The 10,847-nt window shown below is 36.8% G+C and overlaps 1 protein-coding gene across 3 annotated transcripts in view; it reads right to left on the reverse strand.

Moving 5' to 3' along the window:
- The window catches only part of ZNF148 (zinc finger protein 148), a 148,293-nt gene that overhangs the window by 106,080 nt on the left and 31,366 nt on the right, over nucleotides 1–10,847 (reverse strand). The gene's annotated exons all lie outside the window — the stretch shown is intronic.

Here is a 10,847-nt window from a genome sequence, read left to right on the forward strand (position 1 = left end):
CTAAATTTGATTTGTCTAAAATTCTTCTTTTAACAACTGTTTCTGCATTACACTGCTTGTTATTCACTATTCTATTAGAATATTATATATTCTGTACACATATTGCTACATACATTACTATATTCAACTTTTAGAATTGCTAATCGCAAGAATAAAATTGAATAGAAAAGGACACTGCAAAGCCTATAGACAGGGAAAAAAATGTCTTCACATTATGCATTTTAACATTGTGAGTCTTTAAAAGTTGATGTGATGTATCTACTCCACAATCAGGATATTATTACACATCTCATCATGAGCTAGTAACATCTATAGACTGGACAAATGTTTTTGAAATCTTAATATTCCGTTGAAAACATTTTCACAAAAAGCATACTCACCTTCTTGCATCACATTTTATTGAAAGCACTAAATTACTGCAGCTACACATCACAGAATATAACTTAGATATGTAAAAAGAAAACAAAAATAAAATAGTGAAGCAAGAAGGAAAAGGAAACGTGCATACACACAAAATAATATAACCTCAAAGTATAAATTTATAAACAGAAATTCTGGAATGTCCTTCCCACACAACCACTCCTCTACTATGTAAACCCACAATTTCCCCCAAGTCACCTGTCACATAGTCTGTCTCTGGAACCCTAATTCATTTAGCATCATCTACTAATTTCATTTCTTCAAGCCTCTATCCCCCTTTCTTCTCTTCCACTCCTCTCAACCAAGAATGGGGAGAAGAGAACCTACTAAGACGGAAACTGAAACCATGCAAATACAAAAAGACAGATAGAAAATTACTTGGACAACCACCCAAGTCAGTTCAGTTCTTCCTCTTTCCTTGCCCTACTCCCCCACTTCAGCAGTCAGTGAATATTCCTCCTTAGCAATTCTTTTAACATTTTTCTGTCTAAATAATCTTTGATTATAAACACTTGGGCAGATATAAACAGATTAAGACTAAAAATATACAGATGTTCCTTGACTTATGATGAGGTTATGTCCCAATAGGTCACAAGTTTATGCCTATAGCTAAACGCCTATGCCTTTTGCATCATCATAAAGTCAAAATATCCTAAATCAAACCACTGTTAAGTAGGGAACTATTGTATTTTAAGGTAGGAGTTTTATTGTATCTATGCTATCAATCAAGGTAGTATTTGTTTCCTATCAACCAATGACAGCAAATGTTAATAGATACACAATAATATACATAAAGACTTTTCATTTTACATGGTACAAACTTGTATACCTATATAATATTTAAGGAAATTTTCTACTAATACCAATTTGAATAATTATGGCAGAAATAAAATGCACAAATATTTTGCAGAAGTCGTTAGCTACCGCCCTTCCACTATTTAGTTTTGATAGACTGGCAATGTTCCAATATACTTACTAGCAGGTGGTCCAATTCATTAATTAAGCCAACATTTTTGTCATTAACTCAGTCAACATTTTTTATCACATGATATATTTTTACAACACATTAAGATTCCTAAGACATAATAAAATACCCTGGTCTCTGTCCAAAGGCATTCATAATTTAGCAAGGATGATAAGCACATACAGAGTAAATGTTTGTGATAATAATGTGATATAATTGAAGCGTAAGAAATTTATCATAGAAAAATCAAAGCAGGGAGCAATTAACTCTCCCTTTGCTACCTTTTCAAAAGAAAAGGAAGAAGGTGATCTCTTAATGTTGATTCCACATGTAAGAATATATGCAATATGTAAGCAATGAATATATGCTTTGGACTCTGCTCAGTAGTGTTCCTAGGACACTACAGGTATTAAATCACTTAATCAAAACAACAAACCTATGAGATAGTATTGTTATTATTCACATTTTACAGATGACAAAACTAAAAGGTTATATAATTTCCCAAAGAATACAAAAGTAGTAAGAGGCAGACCCGAACTCCTTATAAGGGTCTACAAGGCCTTACATGCACTCCTGTGCTTATCCCCCACCCATCAACGACCACCTCCACCACCACCCACCCTCATCTTTCAGACCTCATTTTCTAGCCTCTCCCCTTGTTCACTCCACTCCAGCAGCAGTGACCTGACCTCCTTATTGTCGCAGAATCTCCAGCATACAGCAGAATCTACTGCACTGGCTGTTCCTCTGTCTGGAACACTCTTCCTTGAGAGATCCTCGTAACTAAATCCTTTAGCTACTACAAGTCTAGCTAAAGTCTTGTTAATGAGGCCTCTTCCAGTCACACCATTTCAAACTGCAACATCCCACCATATACACTCAATCCTCCTTTTATTCTGTTATACATTTTGCACAGTACTGCCCACCTCCTAACATATTACACAACCGACTTATTCATGTTCTTTTCTGCCCTAACTATAAGCTCCACAAGAGAAGAAATTTTTGTCTGTTTTATCCACTGACATATCCCAGTGCCTAAAACAGTGCCTTACACATAAGAGACTCAGTATTTTTTTAATTATTAGTAAAGCTAGAATTTCCTCCCAGGAAATCAGGCTCTAGAAGCTTAACCACCATACAACACTCTCTTTCTAATTATGGAATCACAGATAACAAAACAAAGGCATGTAGAAAAGTCACCCAAGGTCACATAAACCTAATAAAATGGCGAAACTTGGTCTCAAAACCAGCCTAAATGGGGTTTGGCAACATTACCTTACCCTTAGAATTTCCAGAAAAAGACTTGACTGTCTTAACAATAAAGAGATTCAACCTATTGATAAGTCCACTATAAACTTTATGAAACACTGTATCAAATGCACCATGGTAATTCTTAGCAACATAAATAGGTTAGTCCAATCTAACTTAATTTCCATTCTGTGTTTAAAAATAATGCTAGTAACAAATTTCAGAAGTACTCCTTCAGAAAAGCTACAAAAACTGCATGCACGTTGCAACAGATAGGAAGAGCTTCTTTCGTATTTTCAAATATTTCACATTTCATGTTTTCAAATATTTCACATTTCATGTAGACAGTTTCTACTGATACAGTATTTTCAAAGTATATCTTTATGTTGTTTGCAGAGTATACTTTTAGCCCACCAAATTATGTTTTAACTGTCATCTTTGCCTAGAAAAGTAAGATTGCTAAACATGAAGTTTTATGAATTAACGTAGCAAGATCCAGATAAGAGATGTGTTAGAAGAAACTCCCACAAAAATTCTGTCAAGAATATAAATTTCTGAAGCAATAAATAAAACCTTAATGTTACTCCTAAGTATGATCATCCTTTGAAAAGCCATTCATTGATAAAGAACATAGTTCTTGGTTAATTAAGGTAATCTTTCTAGAAAATCATTTTTAAAGTTTCAATGAAATGTGTGATGCTTACACATTTTTAACTGTTTATGCTCCCATGAGCACTACCAAATAAAAAGGCTACCTCTGCCCTTTAAATCAAAAGCCCAAAGCAATGAAAGGATAAATTACAGCACACATGGCATAAGAATCTGAAACTAAAAATGCTTACAGTCCTTTAGCATCTTTTAACTAGAGCACATTTTACACATTATACATTTACACATTAGTCAAGTTATATTTTTAAATTAGTTCTTACTTTTATGATTTAATGAGCCTTTCTGAATGATGTTTTAAAAAGAATAAAAACTTGTTCCAGGCAAGAGATTTCTATGAATTTGGTTTGAATCTCTATAGAGTGACAATGCAAAGAACAGACGTATGTGTTCTTTAAATTTATAGTAACTGCTTTCAAATTTAAAGTTATTAAGATTCCCTCTAAGGAGTTATACTTTATATATTTTGAACTAAATGATATCTGAATGGCCTAATAGTATATTTTTCATAACCATATCTATCCCAAGGATAACCAACCAATAAACTCAAACCAACCACCCCAGAAATCACCTTTTTTTTTTTTTTTTTGAGATGTAGTCTTGCTCTGTCACCAGGCTGGAGTGCGGTGGTACGATCTTGGCTCACCACAACCTCCACCTCCCAGGTTCAAGTGATTCCCCTGCCTCAGCCTCCCACATAGCTGGGACTACAGGCGCGTGCCACCATGCTCAGCTAATGTTTTGTATTTTAGTAGAGATGGGGTTTCACCATGTTGGCCAGGATGTTCTCGATCTCCTGACCTCATGATCCACCCGCCTTGGCCTCCCAAAGTGCTGGTATTACCAGTGTGAGCCACCGCACCCAGCCAGAAATCACCCTTCTTAAGCCATTTTCCATTTCTACTCTCACAAAAAAAAAAAAAATCAAGCCAAAATCTTTAAAATTTTGCAATTAGTGTGGTTACTGCACTTAGCTGAGAAAGAAAATCCTACAAAGGAGCACTCAGATATATAGAAGCTGGCTGAGCAAAATGAGTAAAATAAAGCCATCAAGTGAAAATTTTCACCTACACTTGACCTTTTCAAATCAACTAACCAATACACATTTGTCAAACAAGAAACCAACTGTCCATCTATGTTAGAAAAAGTGATGCTACAAAAGCATTGTTATAAACAATGCTACAAAAATAAGCATTTTATAAACTTTAAACTATTAAAGAGATAGAACTTTTAAATCTAAATCACCTGCTTCCAGAAGAAACATTCCAAAACTAACCTATCACAGTGAGGATGCTGCACTAACAAGCAACTATGTAATCCTTCCCCAGATAATGTAAATGAGTTTTTAAGGTTAGTAAGCCACCAAACTTAAGGAAAAGCTGTTTAATTCTTACATAAGTTTTTACTGAATAAACATTAATTTTGTAAATAATCATGATACACTTTGTACTATGATGATCAAGATCACCCAGGCAAACTCTGAAACAATCTTCTCAAAGATGAAACCACCATATTCTGATAAAGTACTTTAGAGTTTACAAAGTGCTTTCACATGCGACATTTCATTCCCCACCCCCTAAACACTCACACACAACTACCTGAGCAAGTATTATTGTTTGTCTCAGTTCTTTAGATGATGAAACAGGTTCAAGAGGTTAAGTAACGAAGATTACACACCATCTTAGTGGCAAGACAAGGACTTCAACTAAGGCCAGGCACAGCAGTTCATGCCTATAATCCCAACACTTTGGGAGGCCAAGGTGAGAGGATCACTTGAGCCCAGGAGTTTGAGACCAGCCTGGACAACACAGTGAGACCCCAGCTCTACAAAAAAAAATTTTTTTTTTAGTTAGCTAGGCATGGTGATGCATGCCACCCAGACACTAGGAAGGCTGAGGTGGGAGGATTACTTGAGCCAAGGAGTTTGAGGCTGAAGTGAGCTAGGATTGCACCACTGCACTCCAGCCTGAGCAACAGAGTGAGACCCTGTCTCCAAATCAAAAACAAAAGCCATCAACCAGATCCTCCACCTCCTAATAAATGTCTACTCTAACATAACACCACAGGTAAGGTCATTTTCAAATTAAGATATATTTAACGTTACTCTTAGCAATATTCTAGGAGTCAGAAAAAAAAGTAAACATCTTCAAAGTTCAATGTAACACCAATAGACATAAATTTTGAAATGAAGATGCTATTTACAATGATAGGTACATATGTGTATAATCAGAGAAAACTCATCATTTTTATTACATAGAGTTACTGTAATAATGAAGAGAACCCTAGAAAAGAATATAGAAATGCCCATTTAAAAATTAAAGTTTAACACTTCATTTAACTTTGATTTTTAAAGTGTCAATTCTTTGTGATCAAAAACATGTTAAAATACTATTACAAGTAATTAGCCAGGCGTGGTGGTACACGCCTGTAATCCCAGCTACTTGGAAGGCTGAGGCATGAGAATCGCTTTAGCATGGGGGGCAAAGGTCGCAGTGAGCCGACATTGTGCCACTGCACTCCAGACTGAGTGACAGAGTGAGACCCTGTCTCAAAACAAACAAACAAAAAAAAAACTATCACAAGTCAAAAATAACAAGGAATGGAATTACTAGTTTTAATATGAAATATAATTAAATATGGTCATTTAAAAACTTGTAAGTGGGCCACAAAAAGCCATACTCCATTTCCAGTCCATCTTTTGATATTTTTCACCTTATTCAATGCCAGAACCAATCGGATCTACTCTGCCTAGAATACATGCCCAGAATTACACTAGGCACTGAACACAATGTAGAGGTGTGCCTAAACATAAATCATACAGTCACTGAGCGAAGGAATCATTTTTAATCTGATTAGGAAAACTGAGATTTGCCATAAGAATCAATTAGAGAATACTAAGAAGTAGCTGCAAAAGAGCCCAGTGATTCCGTTGTTGTTGTTGTTAGTGATGGAGTCTCACTACATTTCCCCAGGCTGATCTCAAACTCCTGACCCTCAAGTAATCCTCCCACCTCAGCCTCCCAAGCTGCTGAGGTTACAGGTGTGAGCCACCATCCCCAGCCAGAAACAGTAGCTTCTATTAATGTACGGTGAACATGTTCTTATTTTGGGCCAATTTATTCTCCATTGGAAAACTAGGCAATGTAAAAGCACGACAATTTATCTTACCTTTTCCAATCTATTAATTAGAATAAATCAGTTGCATAATACAAGATTTTCAGTCTTTTTTTGAAAAATGTTTAAGAGTGCTAAAATGCAGTAACGTATTACGGGAATCGTTGAAACATCTTAAGTACAATCTAGTAAACACATCTTTGAAGAAAATGCTCAGAATTCAAAAACTCACTTTAATTAACTAAATAACAAAATTCTGTTTATGTGTAGACGCACAGTAAAACAGTATGCATCTATTCCCTAGCAACCTCTTAAGCTGGATATGACTGACCTCACAAAAACCTTCTGAGTGTCAGATAGTGTGGTTTATAAGTGAAGCACACATTTTATATAATGCTTAGAAGTAAACAAGGCCGTACATTTTTAAATAACTAAAATAATATAATTGGATTGTTGGTAATACAAACGATAAATGCTTGAGGAGATGGATGCCCCATAATCATATTATGCCTGTATCAAAATATCTCATGTACCCCATAAACATATACACCTACTATGTACCTACAAAAATTAAAAATTAAAAGTAAATTTTAAGTTCGCAAAGCACATAATTATATACCATTATTTTCAGGGTGGTATGGCCGTAGACAATATATACCATTATTTTCAATGCTGAAATAACTGCCTGGATTGAGATGATGTAGGGACTTCAACTTCCAGTTCAGACAAAATGGCCTAGATCTGTTCTCCTACTGCCCCTACTCACGAAGCACAACTGTAAACCACTGAAATAACAAGCAAAGGAAAATCCAAAGGTGGTAAAAAGGCAGTAAACCAATTTGGGACCCAAGGAATGGAGAAACAAAAGAGCAGCAGAGTGTTTCATGTCCTCAAACCCAATAGAAGAAGACAATCCAGACCTGGCATTTCCCAACCACCAATCTAGCAACAGAAAGCAGCTCAGATAGTCACATTCCTCCGCCAAAACAAATGGCAACAACTCTCTGATGTTGTCCTGAAAACATCAGGAGAAGGAGATCAACTGGAAGCCCAAATGACAATAAAGACCACAGGAAGCACTCTTCTTCCCTATTTGGCCTGAGGCTGTTTTCCACCTAGAGATAGAGAGGCAAGTAGGCGAAATTCAGCGACCCAGCCATAGCAAGTGGCTCAGGTTAGGCCAAGAACCTCTTCACTTGCCCAAACTTACCAGGACAGGCGAGAAAAGAAGAGACCAGTAGGTGGGTCCCACCATAATCCTCTCCCATCTGTAGACAATCAGAAACCCAGCATGGGGAAACCCCTTCCAGTGGGAGCTCCAGCAGGATCAAACAAACCAAGCAGACTGCAAAGTCTCTAAAAATTAAACTGCCACTAGAACCACAGCCCACTCCTAAAATAAAAATTTAAATAGGGCCCAGAGCCTCCTGAGGTAACAGATAAAATGTCCATGATGTAACAAAAAACACCTAAGAAAATCATACCATAAATGAGAAAAGAAAATCAACCAAAGCCAAAGTAGAGGTAAATCAGATGTTGGAATTTGACAAGAATTTTTAAGCAAAAGTTTCAACAATATATTAACAAATTCTACTGCAACAAGTGAAAAAAAAACAGCCATAATAAAAATGTTTCCACAATTATACATTATCCAGAAACAAGTGAAAAAATGGAAAATCTCAGCAAAGAAACAGAAGTTATTAAAAAAAGAAACATAGTCTTCAGATACCTACTACAGAAAAATTAAAAAAAAAAAAAAAAGCAAAGGCAGCTGCAGTAGCTCACACCTGTAATTTCAGCACTTTGGGAAGATGAAGCAGGAGGATCACTTCTGCTCAGGAGGGTAAGACCAGCGTGGGCAACACAGTGAGACCCCATCTGTACAAAAATCATTTACAAATTAACTGGGCATGGTGGCACACACCTGTAGTCCCAGCTACTTGCCAGGCTAAGGTATGAAGATTGCTTGAGCCTGGGAGGTCAGAGCGGTAGTGAGCTGTGATCACACCACTGCACTCCGGCCTAGAAAAAAAAGTAAATAAAATAAATAAGCAAATAAATAAAAACTAAAAAGAAAAAAATTAAGACAACTAAAAAGTACAATAAATTTTTAAGGTGGGCTCAATAAAAACATAGAGATGGGCTAGGCATGGTGGCTCATGCCTGTAATCCCAGCACTTTGGAAGGCCAAGGCAGGTGGATTACCTGAGCTTTGGAGTTCAAGACCAGCCTGGGCAACATGGCGAAACACCATCTCTACAAAAAATATAAAAATTAGCCAGACATGGTGGCTTTACACCTGTAGTCCCAGCTACTCAGGACGCTAAGGTAGGGGAATGACTTGAGCCTGGGAGGTGGTGGCTGCAGTGAGCCAAGATCGTGCCACTAACTCCAGCCTGGGTGACAGAGCCACACCCTGTTTTGGGGTGGGGGGGAATGGAAATGATGGGGAAGAGAATCGTTGAACTTGAGGACAGAAAAGTAGAATTCACCCAATCTGAACAAGAGAAGAAAATAAACTGAAAAAAGTAGTAGCTTTAGGGAACTACAGGGCAATAAAAAAAAAAAATCCAACATTCACACCATCAAAGTTTCATAAAGAAGGAAGAAAGAGAATGGGGCTCAAACACTACTTGAAGAAATGATAACTGAAACGTACTCAAATTTAGGGAACACTAACTTGCAGATCCAAATAGCTAAGCAAATACAAAGAGGATAAGCCTAACGAAATTCACTCTAACATCATAATTAAACATTCAAAAACTAAAGACAAAAAAAAAAGACAAAAAAAAAACCTTGAAGGCAGCCAGAGAGAAACAACACATTACCCATAAGGGAACACCAATTCAAATGACACCAGATTTCTCATCTCAAACCACAGAGGCCAAAAATAAAAGTGGCACAGTATTTTTCGAACATTGGAAAAAATGCAACTGCCAACTGGGAATTCTACATCCAGTGAAACTGCCCTTCAGAAATAATAAGGAAATAAAAGTATATTCTCAAATGAAGAAAAGTTAAAAAAAAAAAAAGTCTCTAGCACACCTATCCATAAAGACTGGCTGAAGAAAACTTGCTGAACATAAAGAAAATGATTTTTTTAAAAAGGAATGTCGAAATATCAAAGAAGAAACAACAGAAAGAACGGAAATATAGGTATAAACAAGACTTTTTCTTCGTTAGTTTTATAAATCATATTACATGATGGAAATAAAAGTTATAACACCATCTGATACTCAAGACAATTATATTTAAAATTGGAGAAGGTGAAAGGTAAAATAAAAGTGAGGTTTCCACACTTCTGCTGAAGTATAAAAGTTGATACTAGTAGACTAAGTCATGTATGCATATAATAACCAAAACAGCCACTACAAAACCGAGATGGACTCAAAACAACATTATAAATAAGTCAAGATGGAATCCTAAAAAAAGGTTCTAGTAATCTGCAAGAAGACAGGAAACAAACATTCACGCACTACCAGAAAAATTCTTAATTTATATTAAACCAGAAATGTAACAATTTCTGTAGAAGATTCATCCTGGCAATGCTAACTTCACAGCAGACTAACACTACATGACTCACATTTTAAACACGATGGAAAAGTAGATCCATGCTTTTACGTGTTTTTTTAGTATGCAATCTTTTCCTACCATTGACATGTCAAGGCTCACCTTGGAGTACATTTAATAAAAATGCAAAGTACACATAGAGATTTACAATTTTAAAGACAAAAAAAAAGGTCCTATTATGTGGTCCCAATGAGAGGTGAAGCCAGCTGGACCTCCTGGGGACTAGGGACTTGGAGAACTTTTCTGTCTTACAAGAGGACTGTAAAATGCACCAACCAGTGCTCTGTAGCTAGCAAGAGGACTGTAAAATGCACCAATCAGTGCTCTGTAAAAACTCACCAATGAGCACTCTGTAGCTAGCAAGAGGACTGCAAAATGCACCAATCAGCGCTCTGTAAAACACACCAATCAGCGCACTGCAAAATGCACTAATCAGCGCTCTGTAAAACGCACCAATCAGCAGAATCCTAAAAGCAGCCAATTGCAGGGAGGATTGAAAAAAGGGCATTCTGATAGCACAGAAACAGAACATGGGCAGGGACAAATAAGGGAATAAAAGCTAGCCACGCCAGCCAGCAGCAGCAATCTGCTCAGGTCCCCTTCCACACTGTGGAAGCTTTGTCCTTTCTTCACAATAAACCTTGCTACCACTCACTCTTTGGGTCCATGCCATCTTTAAGAGCTGTAACACTCACCGAAAGCGAAGGTCCATGGCTTCATTCTTGAAGTTAGAGAGACCACGAACCCACCGACAGGAACCAACTCCGGACACACCAACAATAAACTGAAAAGTCTATGACAAATGGGGACTCTGTTGAGCTGTCTATAAATACTTTAGATTTGGTACAATTATACTGAAAGTTGG

This window comes from Gorilla gorilla, chromosome 2 (assembly GCF_029281585.2).
Source record: "Gorilla gorilla gorilla isolate KB3781 chromosome 2, NHGRI_mGorGor1-v2.1_pri, whole genome shotgun sequence".
Taxonomy (NCBI): domain Eukaryota; kingdom Metazoa; phylum Chordata; class Mammalia; order Primates; family Hominidae; genus Gorilla; species Gorilla gorilla.